Source organism: Nannobrachium achirus (assembly GCF_963921795.1).
Source record: "Nannobrachium achirus genome assembly, chromosome: 10".
NCBI lineage: Eukaryota > Metazoa > Chordata > Actinopteri > Myctophiformes > Myctophidae > Nannobrachium > Nannobrachium achirus.
The window spans coordinates 10,881,471-10,887,963 of record NC_137819.1 but is presented as its reverse complement, the minus strand read 5'-3'; the positions used below and the strand labels follow the sequence as shown (position 1 = coordinate 10,887,963).

Genomic DNA, 6,493 nt, shown 5'->3' with positions numbered 1-6,493 from the left:
GCGGTGAGCTCCGCTGTCGTCAGACAGACTCACAGAACATGATACAAATTTAAAATTATGATAGGTTTTAATGGTTGTAGCTTTACTACTTTAGACAAATAATTATGTGTATAATAAGATTAAATGATAAAATAGCCAAAGAGGGCATTTTCCCAGCCGGCCACGGTGGCCGGTGGACTTAATAATTACCAGCCAATTAAACATTCAAACCGGCCAATGGCCGGTAAATACCGGCTAACGGAATCTCTGGTGCAGTGTAGTGTAGTGTAGGGAAGTGTAGTGTAGATTAGTTTAGTGTAGTGTAGTGTAGCGTAGGGAAGTGTAGTGTAGTGTAGTTTAGTGTAATGTAGTGTAGTGTCATTACCAGCAGAACAGGTGTCCCTTGCCACAGTCCATAGCAGGGTAGTGTTAGTGTAGTGTAGTGTAGTGTAGTGTAGTGTAGTGTAGTGTAGTGTAGTGTAGTGTCTTTACCAGCAGAACAGGTGTCCTTTGCCACAGTCCACAGCAGGGGAGGGCAGCAGAGGGAAGGTGTGAGGGTCGTTGTCTCCTGGTCCCGGCCGGCTCAGCCTGACTGCCCGCTCACAACGCACCGCCGGACACCAGCGGATGGCCGGGTTGTTCTCCACTAACGCCTGGAAATGCACAAAAAAGAGGAGCCCAGGAGATGGATGTTAACTCCACGGAGCTACAGGTGGCAGAGTTCCTACAGCCCATGCAGGGCATCGAACTGGACTGTAATGACATCAAGGCTTGCCAACCTCTGCCCAGGAGAAAGGACGGTGATAACCCCGGCCCGCTGGCCGTAATAATGAGGTTTGCCAACAGAAAATTCAAGACGGCTCTGCTGAAGCAGGGAAAGACGTTAAAGGGAACTGATGTGTTTATTAATCCAAAAAGAATGCAGATATAGCCAGAAAAGCTTGCCAACTCAAGAAGCAGAAAAAAAAATACAAAACACTTGGACCACAAATTGCAAGATTATCATCAGTTAAACGGTACCCCTGAAGGAAGATGCAAAAGTGGTGTTGATCAGAAGCATGGAGGAGCTGGACAAATACCAATGATGAGCTACTATGAATGTACTGCACTGTTGTCCAGTGCTTTGTTGTACTTTAGGTGTTTAGTAGTGTTTTGAAGTGGATTCTTTGTTTGAATAAGAGCCAGTCTGGGTCATGGAGGACTGGTGTAACATGGTCTCTGGAACCGGTAGCGATGAGCATGAGTTGTGGCCATATTCCATGTTTATTGAGTGACTTTGGAGGTGGTGCCATGGAGGATACCGAAATGAATCTGTACGAGGAGAAAATCTATCCTGTATTCAGGGGTTCCCAACCTTTCTGAGAGTTGACTGCCATTTATATTATTATAAAACTGTATCACTACTCATGTTATATCATAGATCCTGAAAGCAAGCACGTGCAGGCTGAGGAACAGCTTCTTTCCTCAAGCACAATTTAAGACTTTTAAATGCTAAGTGAATGGTGTAATAAGTCTTTGCACTCTGCACTTATGCACTTTCTTGGACTGATTACCGTATATTGCCATGTGTTTGCTTATTGCAGTATGTACTTTTGTTGTAGGTCTTTTATGTTTTTATTCTCATGTTTTTATTGTATTGGAGCTTCCGAGCGTAGGTTTTTCACATGTATGTACCTTGGTGCATCTAAGAGACAAATAAAGTCTGAATATGAATATGAAACCGACATGGAGTTATTCCACAAGGATTAAAAAAGGTGATGTCTGTATCAGAAATGACTTTGGACGGTGGAAAACAATAGTAAACTTGGGTTAGGGTTAGGGTTAGGGTGACGCATTACTTTACCTGGGTTACACCTTATGATAGTTCTACTTGAATGTTGACATGAAATATTAATTCCAGTGTGTGTGTGTGTGTGTGTGTGTGTGTGTGTGTGTGTGTGTGTGTGTGTGTGTGTGTGTGTGTGTGTGTGTGTGTGTGTGTGTGTGTGTGTGTGTGTGTGACCTGGTTGGTTGTTTAAGTTGGACATAATGTGGCCAAAACGTGCCATATTTTTCTAAATATGGAGATGACTGACGTCTGGACATATTGTGTCAGTCTCATGTGGTCTATGACGTCAGACATCTATGATGTCAGACGTCTATTTGAAGTGTCTACTCTAGGCCAGGGGTCTTCAACAGGGGGTCCGGGACCCCTAGGGGGTCCTCAGAGTTACTACAGGGGGTCCTCCAAATCTTCCAATCCTTTTTATATTAACAACTTCAAGCGTCCATATTCTGAGAACTGTAGCCAAAAATAGCAGATCTACAAGCTCACAACGCCTCACGCTGCGAGGCGTTGTGAGCTTGTAGATCGGCTATTTTCGGTAAAGAGGTTTTGTGTAGAGGGGAAAAAGAGCAGACTAAGTACAGAGTGAAAGGTCAAGTTTATTAGGTAATGACGGTTCAAGTGGTTAAATATCTGAAAACACAAATTGACATGAATCCAAAATACACTGATGATTGTATCGTCAAACGATAAAACTGGTGGAATCTTATGAACAGGTTGTGGGGGTCCCTGCTTCATCTCTCTCTCTCAACTAAGGGGTCCTTGGCCTGAAAATGTTGAAGACCCCTGCTGTAGGCCATATACTGTATGGAGCATGAGGTGTGACAGACAGACGGACAGTAGCTGTACGTTTTCTTAGAAAATAGCGACATACGGCTGCAATAATGAACATCTGTCTAAATAAAATGCTATATGTAAAAAAAAAATCAAACCTTGGTTCGAAGTGGAGCCGTGAAATTGAGCACTTCCAGATCTATGTTTTTGATTCTATGTGTTCCCCCCTGTGTGTGTGTGTGCGCGTGTGTGTGCCTGGCCTGAAAACAGCGCCCCTCCCTTAACATGTGTGGTCATAAAAGGTACTGTTCGAACTCAACGGGACAGTTCTCACTGGTGAGACAGGACACACATTGCCACTCAGAGGGAGACCATGGGCTCCGCCCACGGCTCCAAAAAGCCTTTGTAACGGAACAAATGACCAGATAAGTCTGCATGATCAGTACAGTGTCAGTCTCTCTTACCCCTCCCAGCAGGCTCTGCAGAACTCGTGTCCACAGGACATGTCTACTGGGTCCTCAAACACTGAGATGGAACACAGACAGATCCCACACTGCAGGAGAGCACACACACACATGCACGCACGTGCATACTCACGCACGCACGCACATACACACGCACGCGCACACACACACGCACACGCACAGACACAGACACAGACACACACAGACACACACACACACACACACACACACACACACACACACACACACACACACACACACACACACACACACACACACACACACACACACACACACACACACACACACACGTAAAACAGCACAAGGTCAGACATTTAGTACTAAAAGCATGACACAAAAAAGGTCCTTGGGACGAATTCAATTCATCAACATGGACATAAATAAACACAGAAATACCATGGCATCAACAAATATAAAACATTATCAGCTATATGTGTGCCCATAACTTCTTTTAAAAAAAGTTTAACAAGCCGATCTACATCGACATATTGTGAGCTTGTAGATCGGCTATTTGAAGTATTTTAAAATGTTTTTCAAAATAGTAAAAAATAAGAAGTTTATGGATAGGGGATAAGGCATGGACGAATACAAGAGCTCGACAAAGGAGAAAAAGGGGAGAGAAAAATAAATGTCGGCAGAGAATGAACATGCTGGATTTGTGTAGGGTTGTGGGGTCGTTTGGTAGATTATGGTAACCAAATGGACCCTTATATATCTTAAGAGAGTAAAATGAAATCTGAAGAGGTAAATTATTGTCCAACATCTACATTACTTAAATTACAAGACGTCTACGCCAGGGGTGCCCAAAAGGTAGATTGCGATCTACCAGTAGATCACAAAGGCTGTGCAGGTAGATCACATAACATGCCTATAAAAATATCTGTCATTAGAAATCACAAAATCCTTCTTTTTGACTGTCAATTCTTCATCAACTTTTCTGTCAATGAAGATAACTTGATTGAATTTAATCAAGAAGGGCCTGTTAGCTCCCTTCATGGCTTCTAAAGTAGTCAAACCTCCCAATTCAATGCTTTGTTTTCAAGAGTCAGTAGCATTACAAAGAACCCGAAAACCTACCACTTCCATACAGAATGGGATGAGGACGTTTCACCCCAATATGTCCCATTTCAAGTGCGTCTGTCTTATAAGTAACGCCAGTACTGCTATCCCAAAGCCCCCTCAGGTAATTCTTTTGGGGGGTGGGTAGATCATGTTGAGCTTGTCATTTTAAAAGTAGCTCTCAAGTCAAAAAAGTGTGGGCACCCCTGGTCTACGCTATTAGAGAATGTGTTACGTACGGTACCCTATGGTACCACATCAATGCAGCATGGAATTGTGGACAAAATTTTATCCAACGACAGCAAAATATTCTGGGTTTTGGGTCTGAGAGCCTAAGAGCTGTATTTTGATTGTCTTTAGTACCAACTCTTATGCCTTAACTCATATAGTGCCAATCCCGAGAAGACTTGTGAAAAGTACTCGAGTACCCGGAGTATACTCGTGAAAAGTAATATATTACTGTAACGGCGGTTATATTACCGGATACAATGGCGGAAGGTCCGGAGCCGAAATCCGTCGCTGATTTCTCATCATCACGGCTCCACGAGGACAAAATAGTCATCCCATAACATTGAGGTGGACGGGGGATCTCATCTTTAATGTCCATTATCTCAAAACTACACTTTAGAAGCGAAGATGGAGGCAGATGCTCGCTTATAAAGCACATGGAGAAAAGCTCCGAGCCGATCCGCCATGACACCACGTAAACAACGATCGGTTCCGGCGCAGGACGCGATGACATCAGACCGGAAGTGTTTACGCTGTGGCAGTACCAACTCTTATGCCTTAATTTAAAGGCCTGTCCATACTGTCTCCAACCACCAAATATTTCGTCAGAGAGTTCTGACTTTCCGACGTGCAGCTTTCTGAACTCTAATTCGGGGTAATGCTTTTCAGAAGATGCAAGTGACGACATTTAGTAGTTGAACCGGACCATTCAGACGTGGTCAGAGACAGTATGGATAGGCCTTTAAGTTAACCCATTCAGGCCGGGAACACATGTTGCTGTATGGGAGGGGCTTACAGTACATGTACAGTATGTAGCAACATATTTGTTTTTGTAGGCTAATTTCTGATTTAGGCCTAACTATAGGTTAGGCCTATAAGCGCTGGTACTTAAGACAATCAAAATAGAGCCCTAAATCTCATCAAATGGTGATCCATGGCTCAAAAGCTGAATAAAAAATGGACCTTCATACAGAATGAAAACGGTTGAAAAGCACTGAGTTAAATGACCAAGCTGGAAGGTGTGTTCTCACCGTGGCCAGGCCCTCCTCGTCAGGCGGGGTGAGACAGCTGTCGGTGGGCGAGGTGAGGGTGAGGGTGAAGGGGGGAGCGGGGGGGTGCGGGGGGTCCGGGGCGAGGGCAGGGTGTCCCAGGCGTTGTACCCGCTGGGCAGGGGGGTGGGCATGGTCACGCCGCTGCGCTGGCAGCAGCCCTCTGCGTCCGACATCCAGGCTTCTAGCAGCTTCTCCCTGTCCCAGTCTGACACACGCACGCACACACACATACACACACACACACACACACACACACACACACACACACACACACACACACACACACACACACACACACACACACACACACACACACTGTTGTATTACTAAATTTTATTTTAGTTTACTTTTTATTTTTTTTATTCAACGATTTTGTAACCCATTTTTCAGAACACGCCCCCAGCGCCCACAGCGTCCCCCAGCGGGAATCCGAACTCAGGTCCTTCTAGCTGTGAGGAGACATTGCTACTACTGACTGTGCCAACGTGGCCCTAAATCAACATTTTAGGATGATGATTTTATGAATGCCATTTGTAATTTTTTTTTACATGTTTAGCCATAAGCCTAATGCTGAAAAATAACTGATCTATAAGCTGACAACGCATCAAGCAGCGACGCATTGTGAGCACCAGCGCACACACACACACACACACACACACACAAACACACACATACCGTGCGCTCGCAGCAGGGCCTCTGCGGTGAAGAGGGGGGCTTGCAGCATGTCTGCTGTCTCCACGATCAGCATGTCCTTCAACCTGCGAAGGTCCTGCAGCTTTAGACCCTCATATGGCTGAGAGAGAGACATAGAGAGAGAGAGAGAGAGAGAGAGAGAGAGAGAGAGAGAGAGAGAGAGAGAGAGAGAGAGAGAGAGAGAGACAGAGAGACAGAGAGACAGAGAGAGAGACAGAGAGACATAGAGAGAGAGAGAGAGAGAGAGAGAGAGAGAGACATAGAGAGACATAGAGAGAGAGAGAGAGAGAGAAAGAGAGAGAGACAGACAGAGAGAGAGAGAGAGAGAGACAGAGAGAGAGACAGATAGAGACAGAGAAGAAAAACATATTATTGCGAGCAGTGGTGGAAAAATTCTG

The 6,493-nt window shown here is 44.9% G+C and overlaps 1 pseudogene across 1 annotated transcript in view; it reads right to left on the bottom strand.

The window, feature by feature from the left end:
- LOC308292807 (ankyrin repeat and IBR domain-containing protein 1-like) overlaps nt 1–6,210 on the bottom strand; it is a 43,767-nt pseudogene extending 37,557 nt beyond the window's left edge. Inside the window, exon 1 of the transcript in view lies at nt 6,078–6,210. The product of the transcript in view is annotated as an ankyrin repeat and IBR domain-containing protein 1-like (transcript). The remainder of the gene's footprint in view (nt 1–6,077) is intronic.
- Nucleotides 6,211–6,493: the final 283 nt, after the last annotated feature.